Source organism: Perognathus longimembris, chromosome 18 (genome assembly GCF_023159225.1).
Source record: "Perognathus longimembris pacificus isolate PPM17 chromosome 18, ASM2315922v1, whole genome shotgun sequence".
Lineage (NCBI taxonomy): Eukaryota > Metazoa > Chordata > Mammalia > Rodentia > Heteromyidae > Perognathus > Perognathus longimembris.
Window position 1 is genome coordinate 49,880,355 of NC_063178.1, and position 21,689 is coordinate 49,902,043.

The following is a 21,689-nucleotide window of genomic DNA, read 5'->3' on the forward strand; positions in this document are numbered from 1 at the left end:
GTGTGTGTGTGTGTGTGTGTGTGTGTGTGAAATAGAGAACTCTGAATGTCAAAAATATATGGTGAATAGATCCTGGAATTGGAAATGCTGATATTTCCTTTTCTTTTTCAATGTTTTAAATAAAGGATGAATCTAAACAGACTTATCCGCCCATATGGTTGGCTTTTCTTTTTTTTTTTTTTTTTTTGGCATTTTTCTTTTAGGTTTGTTTTATTTAAGTTTAATGTTAATTTCATGCTGTGTTTCAGTAAGAACAATACAGATTCTGTATCTGTGGCTCCAGTCAGATATCCAGTAGTACAAATTAGCTTCAAGTTACACATACTGAACAAAAGAGGTTGAGCAAGTGAAGGAGAGGGAGAGAAGAAGGGAGGGGAGGAGGAAGGAAGAAGGGATGGCAGGGGAGAGGGAAGGAGAAGAAACAAAGAACTGAACATGCATGCAGGCTTCTCCATATCACCTTCAATGCTAACCTGCTTCGGAGGGAGAGAAAACATAGGCAAGAATGAGCAGCCACGGATTGGTGAACTGTTACCAGCACTCACTTTTCAGCCAACACTTCAGCAGAGTTGGAAACACTTTTTACATCAAAACCATTGCAACAAACTCCCCACCCCAAACAATCTTTAACCACTTCAAGTTAACACCCAATTAAATTTAAACAGTGGTATAAAATTTTATTTAAACAATTAGAAAAAGGAAAAATGATTCACATATGCCTCTTTCGTGTGATCAATCTCTTTTTTAAGATGCATCACCTAGGAGTCTAATGGCTTTCAAATGTAATTTCCATTTCCAATGATCTTGCCACTTCTGGCATGGAGACAATACAGTAATGCTGAAAAAGCCTCTACACAGTCCTGTTTGTGTCTTAAAGAACCTAAAAGCTGGGACCAGTAAAATCCACAGAAGTTCACTCTTGCCTTTAAGAACTTTTGAAAACTGTTTAAAAAAAAAAATACAGGGCAGGAACCTAAATTCTGAGACCAAATGTGAAAGTCAGATTTTGTGGTTCTCAGTGACAATGGGGACTTTCCAAGGGAAGGGGTGGGGAGGACTGGGGTAGTCAGAGATGGTTTCTCTTGTTGGCTTTTCTGTCTCACTGATTTTCATCTACCACATCCTGCAGCGCTTCCTTATTCTGCTCTTCACCGTCCCTGCATGTCTGAAGTCCATAGTGTCAGATTATCACGTAACAACTGCATGATAAGTGGAGAGTCCTTACAGCTTTCTTCACTCAGAGTATCCAGATCTGCAATTGCATCATCAAAAGCTGCTTTTGCCAACCTGCAGGCCCTGTCAGGAGAATTAAGAATTTCATAGTAGAATACGGAAAAGTTGAGAGCAAGACCTAAACGAATTGGATGCTTTGGTGGAAGTTCTGTCATTGCAATATCACGAGCAGCTTTATAAGCCACTAGGCTGTTTTCCGCAGCCTCCTTCCTGTCTTTTCCTGTGGCAAATTCAGCCAGATACCTGTGGTAGTCCCCTTTCATTTTATAATAGAAAACATTGGACTCGCCAGTGTTAGCTGCTGGAATGAGGTGTTTGTCCAGTACATCCAGAATGTCACAACAGATTAACTTTACTTCAGTCTCAACCATTTGCTGATATTCCTGAATCATTTTTTAGTTTGTTTTCTCCTCCCTTGTTTTCTTCTTTCTGTTCGATGCTGCTAATTATTCTCCAGGAGGCTCTTCTAGCTCCAATCACATTTTTATACGCAACAGATAGGAGATTTCTTTCTTCAACTGTCAGCTCCCCATCCATTCCTGCTACTTTCTTCATTGATTCCACCATTTCGTCATATCGCTCAGCCTGCTCAGCCAGCTTGGCCTGGTACACCAGAGCTTCCCGATCATCCATAGCTGCAGCGGCTCCGGCAGGGTCTGCGCGAAGGATGGAAGCGGATAGCATCTCCCACTCTCTCTCCCTCTCGCTCTGCGTCCAGGCAGCAAAAATGGCAGCACCTCCATCCCTGGTTAGCTTTTCAATATTCTCTTTTGGAGAAATTCCAAAATAAAAAATTAGGATGAAATCAGTTGGTTCTTTTTGCTTCATGTTTGTACTTCCTGTTAGTTATTATTGGTTGACTCTGCTTTTTCTTTCCAAACTCTGGAGTAGGGTTGGAATACTAGGGTCTAAGAAGCCTGAATTATGCCTCTAACACAGAGAAAGAAGCATAACTCCACAAGGCCACTGCAGAGTCTGACTTACAGTCTGTGCTTCCTGCTCCATCAGCTTTAAGGTTGCTATAGGGCCAGATCTGAAGATTGCATCATTTGTTTATTTCATTTATTTATAGTGATTAATTCTTATGGACACGTGGACTTTACGTTTTTACCCAACCATATTTTTCCAATATTTCCTGAGGGACAAAATTTAAATTAAAAAAGAAAATAAATGTTAATTTCCATCCATCATCCTGTGTGGTGATTATAATCCCAATCATCTTGCTTTTCATCAATAATTGTAATATGAATTCCAATGAAGAGGGAGATAGAAGATCCTCCTGTCCATGGGTATCGATATCTGAATCCAATCAGTAGATCAATGCAAATGGTGGGAAATGGACACCATCAGGGTTTGATGACCAACTCATGGAGAAAAGAGGAAACAAAAAGAAAGGGGAAATATTATACACTAACAATAATAGGGTAATCTAAATTACATTAAAATTATAAAAAAAAAGAATTATAAATTACATGCAAATTATAAATAATTGTAATAATCATGAATTTTATATAAATTATCAATGATTTATAATTCTTATATACTATGTGTGATAATACATACGTAATAGATATAAAAAGACATACGAATTTATTACATATGGTAATATATGTAATAGACATGAAATGACGTACAAATAAGAGATATCACATATAAATATATATGAAAGTAAGATGCACATAAATACATAATATACCACATGCAACGTGGGACAGAATAAATCTATATATACATATAAAGAATAATAGATGATGTACATCATAAGAGATGTATAATTAAAAATAAAAGATACTGAACAATGATGACACATCAATCGCAGGGCATAATAATTATACTAATAATATATTTAGGAAAATTACAATATGGATAACATATATACAGTATACATAATTATAACAATAATAAATTATATATAATTTATAAATACAATAATTATAACAAATATAAGTTATATAGAAATCGTACATAACTATAATAATTATTCATTATTAGTATTGACAATAATAAATAATCATAAAGCAAATAAGTATAATTTTAAAGAATTATAATTCTAAATTACATAAAAATTATAAATAATTGTAATCATAAATTAGATAAATTATAATAATAATTTTTAAATTATAAATAATTATAAATAGAAATCACGTTAACAGATACATAATTATACATTACTAATAAATTATACTTAGAATAACAATGAATAATTACAAATTTTATATAAATTACAAATAATTATACATTCTTAATTATAACTACAATTCATTACAAGGATATATTATAAATTACTATAAAACTGTACATTAATTATAAATAATTATGATTATAAATTATGTATAATTTGTAAATTATTAATAATTATAATCATGATTCTAAATGACATTAAAATTATACATAATTGTAATTGTTCAATATATACACATCATAATGATAAATGACCATAAATTATATACACACCAAAAATAATGATCATCATAAATTATGTATATTGACGAGTAATTATGATTATAGCCATTATAAATTATATGCAAATTATAACTTATCATAAATTATCAATAATCATTATTATGACAAATAATTATGTTATAGATAAATTATAAATAATTATCTTACATTATATATTGATTATAAATAATTACAATCATTATAAATTATACATAACTTGTAATTACAGTAATTTCAAATTATATATAATTAATTATTATAATGAATATGAATAATTATAATGATATATTATATATAATTATTACCAAACATTATATATAAATTATATAATTATAAATAAATTATTAATAATTATAAGTACAAATCACAATTACAATTAATTACTCTTATAAATTACATAGAAAGGATGAACCACAGGATGGAGGACAATGATGTCACCACCCAGAATTGTGGGTAATCAATCCCCTGCCCTGTTTCGCATGCACACTGGAGCCCAGAGGGTCCCCACTAGGCATTCCAGCCTGCTGTGCATGTCCAGAAACATCTGGTCCCCCTCCGCCCGGAGGTTCAAACTGTTGCGCATGTGCAATGGTGCTTAGTCCCTCTCTGCTCAGCAGTCCAACCTGCTGCACACCTGCAGTTTGCCTGGCGCCTCCCCAATGGGCGGTCCAGCATGCTGCCTACCTGCAATGGCATCTGGAGGGTCCCCGCTTCACACTGTAGCCTGTCATGGTGCACTAACACCTGGTAACTCCCTGATCTGCAGTGTAGGCTGTTGAACATGCACACTGGCACTGGGAAGCTCCCACGTGGCGGTCTAGCCTGCTGCACACATGCAGTGACACCTGGTCCACTCCTGCTGTGCACACGAAGTGAAGCCTCCTTGGCTGTGTTGCATCCCCAGCCCCACTGGCCCATGCGCAGCAGGCTGGTGTGGAGCGGGATGGTCACCGCCTGATGACGCAACAAGTGACATTCTGTTCACTGTGATGATGCCAGGAAGTGAAGCAGTCGAAGCTGAGGCGGTGGCAGCTGGCAGAGCAGGTTTCCACAGATGAAGTGGATGTGGCCGCCTCCATGACAACACCCCCTCCCTATCTGTGGATACCAGGCGGTGGGCGCCTGGGCTAGTACGAAGTGCTTTTAAGCTGCCGGTCTGGGGCCCAGAAGCCAGGAAGCCCGGGATTTGAGTGCTTGAGGGAGCAGGGCCAGGAGGATGGGAAGCCTTCTGTGGGCAGGGCCTAGGGGCCGGTGAGGCGCTTGGGGGCGTGGTCTAGGGTCCGTGCATTGGCATGGGGGCTGGGCCGGGTGGGACATCCTTGTGATGTGGTGGGTGGGGTCCTGCGGGCATTAGCGACTCCGGGGCGGGGCCTGGGGGAAGTGAGGCTCCAGGTGGAGTCCTAGGGGCATCCTGAGGTGGCTGGCAGGGCCCAGTGGGTCTCAGCCCCTGGGGGTGGGGCCTAGGGGACTTGAAGCTTGTGGAGGGGCCCAGAAACATCGTTGTGACGTGGTGGGCAGGGCTTAAGATAATGGAGGTGCTGGGGGCATAGTGTGCCTGGTGTGGTGTCACAGTGGGCGTGGCCATGGAGCTGGACTGTCGTTGGGCCATGGGTGGTCATGGCCTGGTAGGAAGTGGGGTATAGGGGGCTTGGCTTGGTAAGAGGTGACGCCTTGGCGGCGTGGCCTACCTAGGGGAAGCTCTTGGGGTCAAGACCTGGCTGGAGTGAGGAAGCTGTGTTGCTGGTTGCCTGACCTGGCTGGTTTGAGGGCGTGGAGGCGTGGCCTAGTTGGAGGTGAAGCCTTGGGATCATGGCCTGCCTCATGTGAGGGCTTGGGGGCGTGGACTGGCAGGGGGAGGCCTTGGGGGCGTGGCATGGTTGGCAGAAGTGGTGTCACTGAGGGCGTGGCCTGGCAGAAGTGATGATTCTGGGTGGGGGCGTTGCCTGGCGTCCCTGTGCTCCTTTAGATGTGGCCTGTCATTAATGGGCGTGATCTGTCATCCAGGGGGGTGGCCTGGCATCCTGTGCACCTGGGGGGCATGGCCTGGCCTCTCTGGCTCGTTAAGGGCGTGGTCTTTTGTTCAGGGGCATCCTGGTGTCCCCTTGCTCCTCATCAGAGTGGCCTGGAGTCCCTTGGCTGCTCAGGGTCGTGGCCTGGCATCTGTATGCTCCGTGAGGGCGTGGCCTGATGTCAGGGGGCGTGGCCTGGCATCAGGGGGCTTGGTCTGGCGTCCCTGCACTCCACGGGGGGGCCTGGACTGTTGTCTCTGAGCTCCTTGGGGGCGTGGCCTTGCTCATTAGAGTTTTATAGACTTCTATCCTGTTTACATTCTTATTTATTTATAACTTATGTATTTTAACATTTATCAGTTACTTATGATTTATAGTATTTATCATTTATAGTATTTACCATTTATAATACTTATTTATAATATTTGTTATTTATTATGTCATTTGTTTGTTATTTACTTATAATTTATAGTAATTATTTAAAGTGTTTATCATTTATAATGTTTGTCATTTATTGCTTATTATAGTTTTACTGATTCATATTTCATTTATATTCGTATTTATTTATTTATAACTTAGTATAATACTTATCATTTACTTATGATTTATAGCACTCATTATTTACAGTGTTTACCGTTTATGATAATTATTTTTGTTTACATATTTGTATTTATTTATTTATAACTTATTTATTATAACACTTATTTATCATTTACTTATGATTTATAGTATTTATCATCTATAGTGTTTATCATTTATAATATTTTTATTTATTGGTAATTGATTTTAATATTGCGACATAATTTTTTTTTCTAGTACTTGAAAAATTCTGGAAGTCTGGAAAACATGAAGACTAAACAACCAGAATTCAGCTGAATGTGGTCCTCATTTCCTTTTTTTCCCCTGTATTTCTATTTCTTTCTCCAGGCTCTGAGATCATCCTGTCACGAAATGTCTGGTGACCACGTTTAATTTTATTTATTTTTAACTCTTTAGCTTCCTTCTCTTTATACCTTAGTTCCCTTTATTCAGAACCTGTTTCTATTTTTATTTTACTTTTACTTTTAAAAAATCTCGCTTTCCCCTCCCCGTAATTTTTAATTTTTTAGTTTTATTTTATTTTCCTCTTATTTTTTGGCCAGTCCTGGGGCTTGGACTCAGGGCCTGAGCACTGTCCCTGGCTTCTTTTTGCTCAAGGCTAGCACTCTGCCACTTGAGCCACAGTGCCACTTTTGGCCCTTTTCTGTATATGTGGTGCTGGGGAATTAAACCCAGGGCCTCATGTATATGAGGCAGGCACTCTTGCCACAAGGACATATCCCCAGCCCCTTCCTCTTATTTTTCTATCACTTCCTTATTTTACTTTTCTTGATTTCATGTTTCTTAATCTTTTTTTTTTTTTTTTGGCCAGTCCTGGGCCTTGGACTCAGGGCCTGAGTACTCTCCCTGGCTTCTTCCCGCTCAAGGCTAGCACTCTGCCACTTGAGCCACAGCGCTGCTTCTGGCCGTTTTCTGTATATGTGGTGCTGAGGAATCGAACCTAGGGCCTCGTGTATCCAAGGCAGGCACTCTTGCCACTAGGCTATATCCCCAGCCCTTTCTTAATCTTTTTAACTCTCATCTTTTGCCCTACATGGCTTTCCTCTTTATTTTTTTAAATTGTATTTTACTTTATTTTTGTCTTATTTTCCTTTATTTTTGGTATATTTAATTTTAATTTATTTCACTCTCTTATTTTATTTTCATGTTTAATTTTATTTTATGACTTTATTTTGTTTCATTTTTAGTTTGCTTTTTGTTTTATTTTTCATTTTTTATTTTGCTTTTTGTTCTATTTTTCTTTACTTTTCCTCATTTTGGTCTTTTAATCTTACTTTGCTTATTTTATTTTTCTTTAACTTATTCTCTTTTACTTCATTTCTCCTTATTTTCCCTCATTACATCTTGATGTGTTTAATTTTATTTTGACTCATTTTACTTTGTTTTATTTTATCTTGATATGCTTTTTTTACTTTATTTTAATTTATTCTATTTTACTTGATTTCTTCTTATTTTTATTTCATTTTCCTTTATTTCATCCTGATTTACTTTATTTTATTTTTATTTCATTTTATCTGCTCTCCTCCCCATCCCTGGAAGCTCCCAGAACAGATACCAAGTCCTAAGCACCAAACAGCAGGGGTCCTGGAATCTTCTGGAACTGTGCCTGGCCCAGGGCATTTCTCCTCTGGAACATTCTCCATCATTCTCACCATCACCAGCATCATCACCATCATCATCAGTGCGGAATCACCTCATTATATAGGATCCCAGGGCTGATGTGACAGACGGATGGACAGACAGCAAGGCCAACACAGAGACAGACTGGCAGACAGAAAAGGAGAAAGATAGACACGGAGACACACAGGTAGACAAGGAGACAGACAGATTCACAGGTAGACAGACAGACATATACACAGACAGACACAGACAGACAGGTAGACAAGGAGACAGAAAGACTCAGAGCTAGACAGACAGACAGACAGACAGACAGGGAGACAGACTCACAGACTGACAGAAAAGACAGACAGGCAGACACATACATTGGAAGACAGACAAAGACAGAGACAGACATGGAGACAGACAGGCAGACAGACTTATGGACAGACACATAGACACACACACACATAGGCATAGACAGACTGACTCACAGGTAGACTCATAGACAAGAAGACAGACAGACTCACAGCTACACAGATGAGACAGTGGGACAGACAGACACACTGGCAGAAAGACTCACACAGGCAGGCGCAGAGAGGAGGCCCAGAGACAGACAGACATATTGGAAGACAGACACAAAGGCAGACAAAGAGACACATACATTGTGATACAGACAAGGAGACAGACACGCAGAGACAGACATATTGAAAGACAGACAGGCAGACACATACATTTGAAGACAGAGCAGACAGACAAGGAGACAGAGAGAGACAGACACATAGACACAGACACAGACACAGATAGACACGGGCATAGACTGGAAGAGAGACAGACAAGGCGACAGAAAGACAGACTCCCAGGTAGAGACAGAAATAGATGGATAGACAGACACAGAGACCAAGACTCACAGACAGGCAGGTGCAGAGAGGAGGCCCAGAGACACAGAGACAAACAGGCTGAGGGACAGACAGACACACACACAGACACATAGACAGGCAAGGAGGCAGACAGACAGACAGGCAGACAAATACATTGGACCACAGGCACAGATAAAGACAGACAGACACAGGCATAGACAGGAAGACAGACTCACAGGCATGCAGGCAGGCAGACAGACACATATATTGGAAGACAGACACACAGACAGGTAGGTGTAGAGAGGAGGCCCAGAGACATACAGACAGACACAGAAACAGACACACACAGACAAACACAAAGACAGATAGATAAGGACATACTGACAGACACATACAGTGGAAGATAGAGAGACACAGAGACAGAGACAAAGGTATAGACAGGAAGATAGACAAGGAGACAGACTCACAGGTAGACAAAGACAGGCACAGAGACAGACAGGCAGACAGGGAGACAGATGCAGACAGACACATACATTGGAAGACAGACACAGAGACAAAGAGACCAGACAGACAGACTCACAGACAGGGCAGACAGACAGGTACACAGACAACAGACAGAGACACTGGAAGACAGACAAGTGGATGCAGATGGACAGGTAGACAGACAGACAGGCAGAGACAGACAGACACAGAGAGAGACAGACAAAGACAGACAGACAGACGGACAAGGAGACAGACTCAGGTAGATAGACAGACACAGAGACAGATAGAGACAGACACAAGGACAGACAGGCAAGCAGACATACACAGGTGGAGGGACAGACAGACGGACAGACGGATGGTTAGACAGGCCTGGTGCAATGCCTCTGTCTGTCCATCTTCCTGTCTATATCTATGTGTCTGTCTGTATGCCTATCTATGGGGTCTGCCTGTCTGCTTGTCCGTCTGCCTGGGAAGGTGCTGATTGTTAAGTCCTCCCCCGGAAACTGAGTCCTGTCACTGTCCCTTCACTAAATATGGGCAGAATATATAAAAATATGTATAGAAATATAAAATGTAATAAAATATATTAGTACGTCTTATATTTTAACATATTTTATATAGCTTGTGTTTTATATTTACATATATTTATATATTTATGTTTCATATATTTATATATACTTATATTTCCTACTTATGCATTTTTATTTATATATTTATTTTTATAGATACTTGTAAGGTATATTTATATTTTATATTTATGTATACTTATATTTCATATTTATACATTTTATATTTATATGTTTTATTCATCTTTACATATACTTATAGTTTATATTTATACATTTTATGTTTTACATTTATATATACCCACATATGTTACATTCCATAGGCTTTCATGTATGTTATATGGTTCATCGTGTTTTATCGATTCCATGTGCATTGCATTGTAACCCGTTCCAGGTTTCTTGGACACGATACGTGTATATATTGTATTTGCATAGATTCTATATATATTATATTTTATATGTTGTGCTTTCATATGTTTTTATATACGATATTTTTCATCTGTTTCATTTCTTAAAACTTTTTATAATATATGATGGCGTGATATGTTTTATATATATTACATTTCACATTTATTTTATGTGTACTATATTTCACATTTATTTTATGTGTATTATATATATTATTTAAGTATGTTTTAATACATGGTAGTGTAATATATTTTACATTTTATGGATGCTCTATTATAATTTAATATATATTCCAGATATACTGTATTTTCTTAGGTTTCCCATCTATTATATATATATATAATAGTTTAACACATGATATATAGTATAATCTGGTATATTTATACATAGATAATATTTATGTATTTATTTATCGATAGAGTATATTTTAATGTATTCTAATTTATATATTTTATATTTGTGATTTTATGTGTATTATAATGTATTTTAATATATTCTATTCTTATCTTTTTGTAATATTTGTGATTTTACATGTATTATATTTGTACATTACAGTTTAATATGTTATAGCTTACTATATGTATTATATATATTTATGTATGTTTTATATTATAGTTTATTATAGTATTATATGTTTATGTATATTTATATATTATAGTATAATGTATTATGATTTAATATATTAATATAGTTTAATATAGTTTATTGTTTCACATATCTCCTATGTTGTCTTATATATGTTTTATAAATATATTTTCAGATAGCTTTATATATTATATACTTCATGCTATTCTATATATTTATACATGATATATAGTATAGTCTGATATATTTAACACATGATATAAAGTATACTCTGATATATTTACAGATAGGTAATATATTTTAATATATTATATTTTTATATATTTGTAAATTTTATAGGTGTTATGTATTTATATATTATAGCTTAAAATATATTATCTCTATTGTGCCATCATACATATTACACTTGACATAGATTGTATTGTATTTTATATATTTTGTAACATATTTTACATACAGTGTATGCATTGCATGTGTCCTATTTTACTAAATTTTATGTTAATATATTTACATGGTATATTTCATTTTTCATATTTTTATGTATTTTATATTTTATATATTTTTATATATTTTATACTTTACAATTTATAAATATAATGTTTTTATATATTTTACATGTTATATTTTTAAATATTTCATGTTATATTTGTATATATTTTTCAATATATACATTATTTCATTTCATTTTATTTCATTTCATCTTATTTTATTTCACTTTGTTTCATTTTGTGCCATTTTATTTCATTTTTTCTTTTTAAAAATTTTATTTATTAATTAAATTTTGTTGATAAGGTGTTGTGCAAAAGGGGTACAGTTACATAATAGGGCAGTGTTATATTTCTTGTGACATCTTACACCCTGGTTTTCCTTACCCTTCCCTAGATCAGGTAGGCATATATACTCTACCCAGTATACCAAAAACATACGCCAATAGAAATTCACCTAGAACTTTAAATATGACGTCAACAATAGAGTTTGCTTATTCTTGTCTTATATGATCATATATAAATAGCCATATATACATAGCTGTTGAGCTATTGTGGTCCCCTGAGAGGTCTAAAATAGACCTTTTTATAAGGGATAAGTCTAAACAGATGATTTATCCTTCCTTCTGTTTACCTTTACAAGATTGTCTGATGGACAAATTCCAAAATAAAAACCTAGGATGAAATCACTTGGTTCTTTTTGCTTCGTGTTTGTATTTTCTGTTAGTTATTATTGGTTGACCCTGCTTTTTCATTCCAAACTGGGGAGTAAGGTTAGAATACTAGGGTTTAAGAAGCCTGAATTCTGCCTCTAACACAGAGAAAGCAGCACAGCTCCACAAGGCCACTGCAGAGTCTGACTTACAGTCTGTGCTTCCTGCTCCTTCAGCTTTGAGGTTGCTATAGGGCCAGCATCTGAAGATTGCATCATTTGTTTATTTTCTTTATATATAGTGATTGATTCTTATGGACACGTGGATTTTATTTTTTTCCCCAACCATATTTTTCCAATATTTCCTGAAGGACAGAACTTAGATTAAAAAAGAAAATAAATGTTTAATTTCCATCCATCATCCTGTGCAGTGATTATAATCCCTATCATCTCGCTTTTCATCAATAATTGTAATATGAATTCCAATCAAGAGGGAGATAGAAAACCCTCCTGTCCATGGGTATCGATATCTGAATCCAATCCATAGATCAATGCAAATGGTGGGAAATGGATGCCACCAGGGCTTGAAGACTGACTCACTGAGGGAATAAAATGTAGAAAAGAGGAAACAAAAAGGAGAAATATTATGCAATAATAATAATAACAATTTAATAATTCTAAGTTACATTAAAATTATAAATAGAATTATAAATACTTGTAATCATCATGAATTATATAAAATATATCCTTAATTTTTAATTCATAATACACTATGTGTGCTAATATATACATAATAGGTATAAAATAACATGAATTTATTACATATGATGATATATACATAATAGATATGAAACAACGTACAAATAAGAGATATTACATATAAATATATATGAAAGGAAGATGTGTATAAATACATAATATACTAAGTAAACGTGGGACAGAATAAATCTATATAAAGAATAATAGATGATGTATATCATATGATATGTATAATTTAACAGAAATAAACGATACTGAACAATGATGCATCATCAATCACTGGACATAATAATTATAGTAATATATTTAGAAAAATTACAATGACAACATATGTACGTTATATATAATTATAACAATTATAAATTATATATAAATTATAGTTATAATATTTTGTTATATACAAATTGTAAATAATTATAATAATTATACATTATTAGTATTGATAATAATAGATACTTATAAAGTATGAATAATAATAATTTTACAGAATTAAAATTCTAAATTACATAATATAAATAATTGTAATCATAAATTATATAAATTATAATTATAAATTTCTAAAAATACAAATATTTATAATTACAAATCACAGTAAAGTATACATAATTATAATTATACATTACTAATAAATTATACTTAGAACAATAAATAATTACAAATTACATATAAGTTACAAATAATTATATACAATTATACATTTTTAATAATTATAAAAACTATAAATGATTACAAGGATATATTACCTATTGTAAATCATTTTAATAATAATTATACATTAATTATAATGATTATGAATTATATATAATTTGTAAATTATTAATAATTATAAATAATCATGATTCTAAATGACATTAAAATTATACACAGTTGTAACAGTGCAGTATATACACACCATAATGATAAATAACCATAAATTATATACACACCATAAATAATGATCATCATGAATTACATATCAATGATGAATAATTATGATTATATCCATTATAAATTATATACAAATTATAATGCTCATAAATTATCAATATTCAATATGATGGCAATTACAACAATATGATGGCAATTACAATACTACACTATAGATAAATTATAAATAATTATAATCCTATATTATATATTGAGCATAAATAATTACAGTCATAAATTATACATAAAATATAACTAATTACACTAATTGTAAATTACATATATTATAACGAATTATACATTAATAATTATAAAGCTTGTGAATAATTATAATGATATATTATATATAATTATAACAATACATTATAAATATTATAACCATACATTATAACTATACATTATACATAAATTATAAATTATTAATAATTATAAATGATTATAAATCATAATCGTGAATTATACAGAAAGGATGAACCACAGAACAGAGGACGATGACGTCACCACCCGGAATTGTGGGTAATCCATACCCCCTCCCCCTATTTTACATGTGCTGTGGCTCCTCCCAGCTCTGTGGTCCAGCCGACTGCACACAGGCACTGTTCCTTCGTGGGCCCGGCCTAGCGGTCCAGCTTACTGCACATGCGCAGTAGCGCTGGATTGCTCCCTGCCCTGACATTCTGTGCAATCTCAGTGGCACCCGTTGTCCCTTGTCTAGCGGTGCAGCCTATGGTACATGCCCACTGTTGCCTAGAGGCTCCCTGCTAGGCAGGTTAGCCTGCTGTGCATGCACAGAAGCATCCAGTCACCCTCGTCCGGCGGTTCAACCTGCTGTGCACTTGTAATGGCGCCCAGTCCGTCTCTGCTTGGCAGGTCAGCCTCCTGAGCACACTTAGTTTGCCTCTTCGCTCCCTCTTGGGAGGTCCAGCGTGCTGCCTACCTGCAGTGGCATCCGGAGGCTCCCCGATTGGCAGTGCACCCTGCTCTGGTACACTAACGCCTGGTTGCTCCCTGCTATGGGGTGTAGGCTGTTGCGCATGCCCACTGGCACCCAGAAGCTCCCCACGTGGTAGTCCAGCCTGCTGCGCATGTGTGGTGACACTCAGTCTGCTCCAGCTGGGCACACGCAGTGAGGCCTCCTTGGCTGTGTGGCTTGCCCTGCCCCACTAGCTCATGTGCAGCAGGTCGGGGGAAGCAGGGTGGCCACCGCCTGATGATGCCACAAGCAGGGCAATGTTCACTGTGGTGACACAGCCGGAAAGTGAAGCAGCCTGAGCTGTGGCTACTGTGGCGGCTGGCAGCATAGGGTTCCACAGAGGAAGTGGACGATGCTGCTGCCATGACGATGCCCCTTCCCTATCGGAGGTGGGCACCTGGGCTAGTATGCAGCGCAATTAAGTGGTGGGGCTGAGAAGCCAGGAAGCCCCACATCTGAGTGCATGGGGGAACCTGGGCCTGCAGAATGTGAAGCCTTCGATGGGCCGGACCTAGGCAGGACGAGGCACTTGGGGGAGTGGTCTAGGGTCCATGTATCTTTATGGGGGCAGGGACGACTGGGACATCATTGTGATGTGGTTGGCGGGGCATGGCTGGCATTAGTGACTCAGGGGCAGGGCCTAGGGGAAGTGATGCTGGGGAGCGGACCCCAAGGGATGTCCTGAAGGGGAGCAGGGCCAGGTATGCATTAGCTCCTCGGGGGAGGGGCCTAGGGGAGATGAGGCTCTGGACTGAGTCCTAGGGGCATCATGACAGGGTGGGCCGGGTTCAGTGGGCATTAGTACCTGGGGGTGGGGCCTAGGGGACCTGAGGCTTGTGGCAGGGCCCGCGGGACATCATTGTGATATGGTGGGCGGGGCTTAACGGGAATGTAGATGCTGGGGGCGTGGTCTGCCTGGTGTGGCGTTGCGGTTGGTGTGGCTATGGAGCTGGACTGCCATTGGGGGCATGCCTGCCTGAGGCCTAGGGGTCACGGCCTGGTCGGGGGCTTGGATGGGTAAGAGGTGAGGTCTTGGTGGCGTGGCCTAACAAGGATGGAGTGAGGAGGATGTGTTGCTGGGCGTGTGGCCTGGCTTGTTTGAGGGCTTGGAGGCATGGCCTAGTTGCAGTGAAGCCTTGGGATCTTTGCCTGGCGAATATGAGGCCTTCTTGGTGTGGACTGGCAGCGGGAGGCCTTGGGGGCATGGACTGGCAGGGGGAACCATTGGGGGCGTGGCATGGGTGGCAGAAGTGGCAGAACTGGGATGGGTGGGCCGGCAGAAGTGATGATTCTGTCAGTGGGGGCGTGGCCTGGCGTCCCTGTGCTCCTTGGGTTTGTAGCCTGTTATTCATGGGCGTGGCCTGCCATCCAGGGGCATGGCCTGTCATCCTGTGCACCTGGGGGACATGGCCTGGCCTCCCTGGCTCATTGAGGGGATGGCATTTCTTTCAGGGGCATGGCCTGGTGTCCCCTCGCCCCTCCTCAGTGTGGCCTGGAGACCCTTGGCTGCTCAGGGTCCTGGCCTGGTATCAATATACTCTGTGGGGGCGTGGCCTCGCGCAGGGGTCGTGGCCTGGCGTCCCTGCACTCTGCTGGGGCCTGGCCTGTTGTCTCTGAGTTCCTCGGGGCGTGGCCTTGCTTATTACAGTTTTATTGACTTCTATCCCGTTTATGTTCGTGTTTATTTATTTATAACTTATGTATTATAACATTTATCACTCATGATTTATAGTATTTATCATTTACAGCATTTATCATTTATAATACTCATCATTTACAATATTTATTATGCCATTTATTTCTTACTTGTAATTTATAGTAATCATTTAAAGTGTTTATAATTTATAATGTTTATCATTTTTGATTATTAGTGTTTTACTGATTCATATTTCATTTATATTTGTTTTATTTATAACATTATAATACTTATTCATCATTTATTTATGATTTACAGTATCATTTACAGTGTTTACTCTTTATAGTATTTATTTTTATTTACATATTTGTATTTATTTATTTATAACTTATTTATTATAACATTTATCATTTACTTAAGATTTATAGTATTCATCATCTACAATGTTTATCATTTATAATATTTTTATTTATTGGTAATTGATTTTAATATTGTGACATAATTTTTCATTTATTTTCTAGGAGTTGAAAAGTTCTGGAAGTCTTTGGAAAACATGAAGAATAAAACAACCAGAACTCAGCTGAATGTGGTCCTCATTTTCTTTTTTTCCCCTCTATTTCTATTTATTTCTCCAGGTTCTGAGATCATCGTGTCATGAAATGTCTGGCGACAGAGAGACAGACAAGGAGACAGACAGACTCACAGGTAGACAGACAGACAAATAGACACATACACAGACAGGTGCAGAGACACATCGGTAGACAGGAGACAGAAAGACAAACTCACAGGTAGACACAGACAGACAGGGAGACAGACTCACAGATGGACAGAAAAGACAGATCTGCATAAAATGGAAGACAGACACACAAACAGAGACAGACATGGAAAGAGACAGACAGAGAGAATTACACATAGACACACACATATAGGCATAGACAGCCTGACTCACAGGTAGACAGACACATAGACAAGGAGACAGAAAGGCAGACTTGCAGCTAGATAGACAGACTGACAGACAGGGAGACAGACTCACAGACCAACAGAAAAAAGACAGACAGATGCACACAGTGGAAGACAGACAGGCGGACAGACAGTCACACTGGCAGAGAGATTCACAGAGAGGCAGGTGCAGAGAGGAAGCCCTGAGGCACACAGACAGACACAGGGAAACATAGATAGACAAGGAGACAGACTTACAGGTAGACAGACACAGAGAAAGACAGACACACACACACATATGAAGACAGACACAGAGACACACAGACACACATACATTGGGAGACACACAAGGAGACAGATAGACACACAGAGACAGACAGACATACTGAAAGACACAGACACAGAAAGACAGACAGGCAGACACATACATTGGAAGACAGAGACAGACAAGGAGATAGAGAGACAGACACAGAGACACACAGACACAGAGACAGACAGGGAGACAGACTCACAGGCAGACAGAAAAGATAGACACATACATTGGAAGAAAGACACACAGACACAGGCATAGACCAGAAGACAGATAGATGAGGACACAGAAAGACAGACTCCCAGGTAGATGCACACAGACAGTGACAGACATAGGTGGACAGACAGACACAGAGAATGAGACTCACAGACAGGCAGATGCAGAGAGGAGGTCCAGAGACACACAGACAGACAGGCTGAGGGACAGACAGACAGACACATAGATAGGTGAGGAGACAGACCGACAGACACATACATTGGAACACAGATACAGACAGACAGACAGACAGACACAGATGCAGACAGACAGACACAGGCATAGACAGGAAGACAGACAAGGAGACAGTCTGACAGGCAGCCAGACAGACACATACATTAGAAGACAGACACACAGACAGGTAGGTGTAGAGAGGAGGCCCAGAGACACACAGACACAGCAACAGACACACAAACACACAGAGACAGATGGACACAGACAGATAGATGAGGAGACAGACACATACATTAGAAGACAAAAAGACAGAGACACATAGACACAGGCATAGACAGGAAGACAAACAGACAAGGAGACAGACTCACAGGTTGACAAAAACAGGCACAGAGACAGACAGGCAGACAGGGAGATAGATGCACAGATAGTCAAATACATTGGAAAACAGACGCAGAGACAGACAGACAAGGAGACCAGAGAGACAGACTCACAGACAGGGTGGACTGACAGGTACACAGAACACAGACAGACAGATACACTGGAAGACAGACAAGTGGGTGCAGATGGACAGGTAGACAGGCAGACAGATAGACAAGGAGACAGAGACAGACAGATAAACACACAGACAGAAAGACACAGAGACAGACCGAAAGACAGGCAAGGAGACACAGACACACAGAGAAAGACAGGCAGGGAGACAGATACAGACACAAAGACAGACAGTCAGGCAGACAGACACAGAGGTGGAGGGACGGACGGACAGACAGATGGGTAGACAGGCCTAGTGCGACAACTCTGTCTGTCTTCCTGTCTATGTCTATGTGTCTGTCTGTCTGCCTATCTATGGGGCCTGCCTGTCTGCTTGTCTGTCTGCCTGGAGGGTGCTGATTGCTAAGTCCTCCCCCCCGGAACGCCGCTGGGGAAACTGAGTCCCATCCCCGTCTCATCACTAAATATAGGCAGAATATATAAAAATACCCTGTATGCAAATATAAAATTTGATAACATATATTAGTACATCTATATTTTAACATCTTATATACCTTGTGCTTTATATTTACATATATTTATATATACTTATGTTTTATAGTTATATTTATTGATATTTTATATTTATGTATACTTATAATTTATATTTATATATACTTGTATTTTATATATATTTATATTTTATATTTACATACATATATTTTATATTTATACATTTTATATGTATATTTATAATTTATCTTTATATATACTTATATTTTATATTTATACATTTTACGTTTTATATCTATATATTTATATTTTATATATACTCACATATGTTCCATTCCACAGGCTTTCATGTATGTTATAGGGTTCATCGTGTTTTATCGACTCCATGTGCACTGCATTGTAACCTGCACCATGTTTTAAGGACACGATACATTCATATATTGTATTTTCATAGATTCCGTACAGAATACATTTTATATTTTGTGCTTTCATATGTTTTACATGCGATGTTTTTCATATTTTATTTTATTTCTTAAACATACACACACACACACACACACACACACACACACACACACACACAGGTAACTGCAGCCGAAAGTCAGGACACATGGGATGCAAAGTCCAGTGAACCAATGCACACTTTATTTTAGGAGGGCCAGGGTTTATATATGGTTAGAAATCAATTCACAACTTCTGGAGTAAAATTAATACAGAAAGATATCCATACCAGTACCAAATTTGGGGATGTCACTATTACAAAGGAAGTCCCTACAACAAAGCTTGTCACTACTGCAAAGGATCAAACCAGTCAAGGCAAAACTCTATCACCTAGCTACTGTTTCCTCAAGACTAATTAACTTAGACCATTAACTTCCCTATTTACTGTGAAAAGCTTTCCCTGGAACAGCTGGGCAAACAAGTCTCCCCAGGGAGGCTCTATACAGGGTGGGGGGAGAGTCTCATGACAAAGTGGCTTCCTTTGGCCAACAAATACAGGAGAGTTTAATGGAGATGTTTCCCCATAGGCCTACTAGTTTGCTAATAAGGCATCAGGATATCTGTTCTGAGGCTAAGTCTCCCACTGGTCAGAGAAGTCAGTGGAATTACAGTAGCACTCCACAAAGCACTCTTCCAGTCCATGTGTGTTTTGAACAAATCACTGAAGGCACACAGATGGCTCTAAGAAAAATACTGATGGATGGAGGTTTGGGAAAAAGTGGTACAGATTGTGGGTTTCTAAGACAATTGATGGGTAACTGCCCATCTTCCTTCTAGACTCAAATGGTTAAATGGAAGATGTGTGCACAAGTTGGAATTATGTTCCTTTAATCTTTTCTGTTATGAAAGGCAATATCCTTCTTGACTCCAGGAGAGAAGGTCATTCAGGTGATCTGAGTTCAAGTCATCATGTTCAAAAGAGCCTTAAGGCAAGTGCTAACAACCGGGAGCTGCAAAGAGAAAAAGAAGGTGGAAGGTTTCATCTCATGTTGTTTTTAGTTCAAACACCCTATGAGTTTAAACATACAAGATTTTCCTCATTCCTCTGTGATATTTGACAACTCGATTGTCAATTGAACTATCACTCTGATCTGGATTGTATTTCTCTGTTGTGTGTTTTAATCAATTATCTAATCATGGACATTGTCTTTTGTTGTCACGGGGCTAGCTCTCTATCACTTTGAGCCACAGCTCAACTTCCAGTATTCTCATAGTTAATTGGAGGTAGGGTTAGCTGTGAACCAAAATCTTCAGATCTCAGATTCCTGAGTAGCTGGGATTGCAGGCAAGAGCCCTCACCTCCAGGCTTCCCTTGTCATTTTAAGTAGGATTCAATGAATTACAAAAGGCTTTGAATTGAAGTTGATTCAAAGTCTGCTATATGGCAGAATTGCCCACCTTAATGTCAAGAGCTATAGGGTCCAGATTCTCCTTTGAGAACTACAGAACTCAGCATAAAGCATCTTAGCCCTGACTGTGCGGATTTCATCAACCTCTCTGACAACTTCAGGATGTTCAATTGATTTTTAAAAATTCAAGTGTTTCTCATATAATGTAATAGCTACAGTCATTGCACCCAAGGACGATTTAAGCCTTTTTTCAGATGAATATACTTGAATGTAAGCTGTCTCATCAAAACTGACAATTTATAAAATACATATATACCTAAGGGTAAACTGAGGTGCAAGTAAGTTCAGTAACAGCGCCCCACATATTTGGGAACTAGACAGTGAATTTAATAATGTATAGACTATAACTGAACTGTAGTCCATGAGTCATCGATGTAGAGAGGGTGACTCACATGACCTCTGTTTTATATTTCTCACCATTTCAGTGGCTTGCCTGTGTAGCAAATATTGTTGAACACCAAGCATCTACTCTCACTCAGTTTCTAGGGGTTAGAAGTCCACGAGAAGCTTGCAGGGGGGATGTGAGTAAGGAGCTCAGGAGAAAAATGAAATTTTCTGTTAGGGCCATGGTCATTACCAGGCTTGACTCCTTCCCAGCTCATGTCCGCCAGCCATCATCTGGAAGCTGCATCTCCTTGTCATGGGGCCTTTTCCATAGTCTGCTCACTCATGCAGTTGTTTCACCAGGAACAAAGGGTGAATGAGAGATAAAGATATAGAGAGATGTCACAGTGAGAGTAATAGCCATTAATAACTTAGTATCAGAAGTGATACTTCATTATTTCTGTCTCTTTCTATTCACTAGATGCACAGACTAGATCTGTCCACATCTGAAAACTGAGGCAAGTGATTGTCAGAATTGATGCAGTTTTGACCTGGGACTTCCTTTTGGAGTACTTTCTGATAAAGGGACCTGCTCAGCTAATG

The 21,689-nt window shown here is 38.4% G+C and overlaps 1 pseudogene; it reads right to left on the reverse strand.

Moving 5' to 3' along the window:
- Positions 1-900: 900 nt before the first annotated feature.
- Positions 901-1,866, reverse strand: LOC125366855 (annotated as a pseudogene).
- Between the last annotated feature and the right edge of the window lie 19,823 nt (positions 1,867-21,689).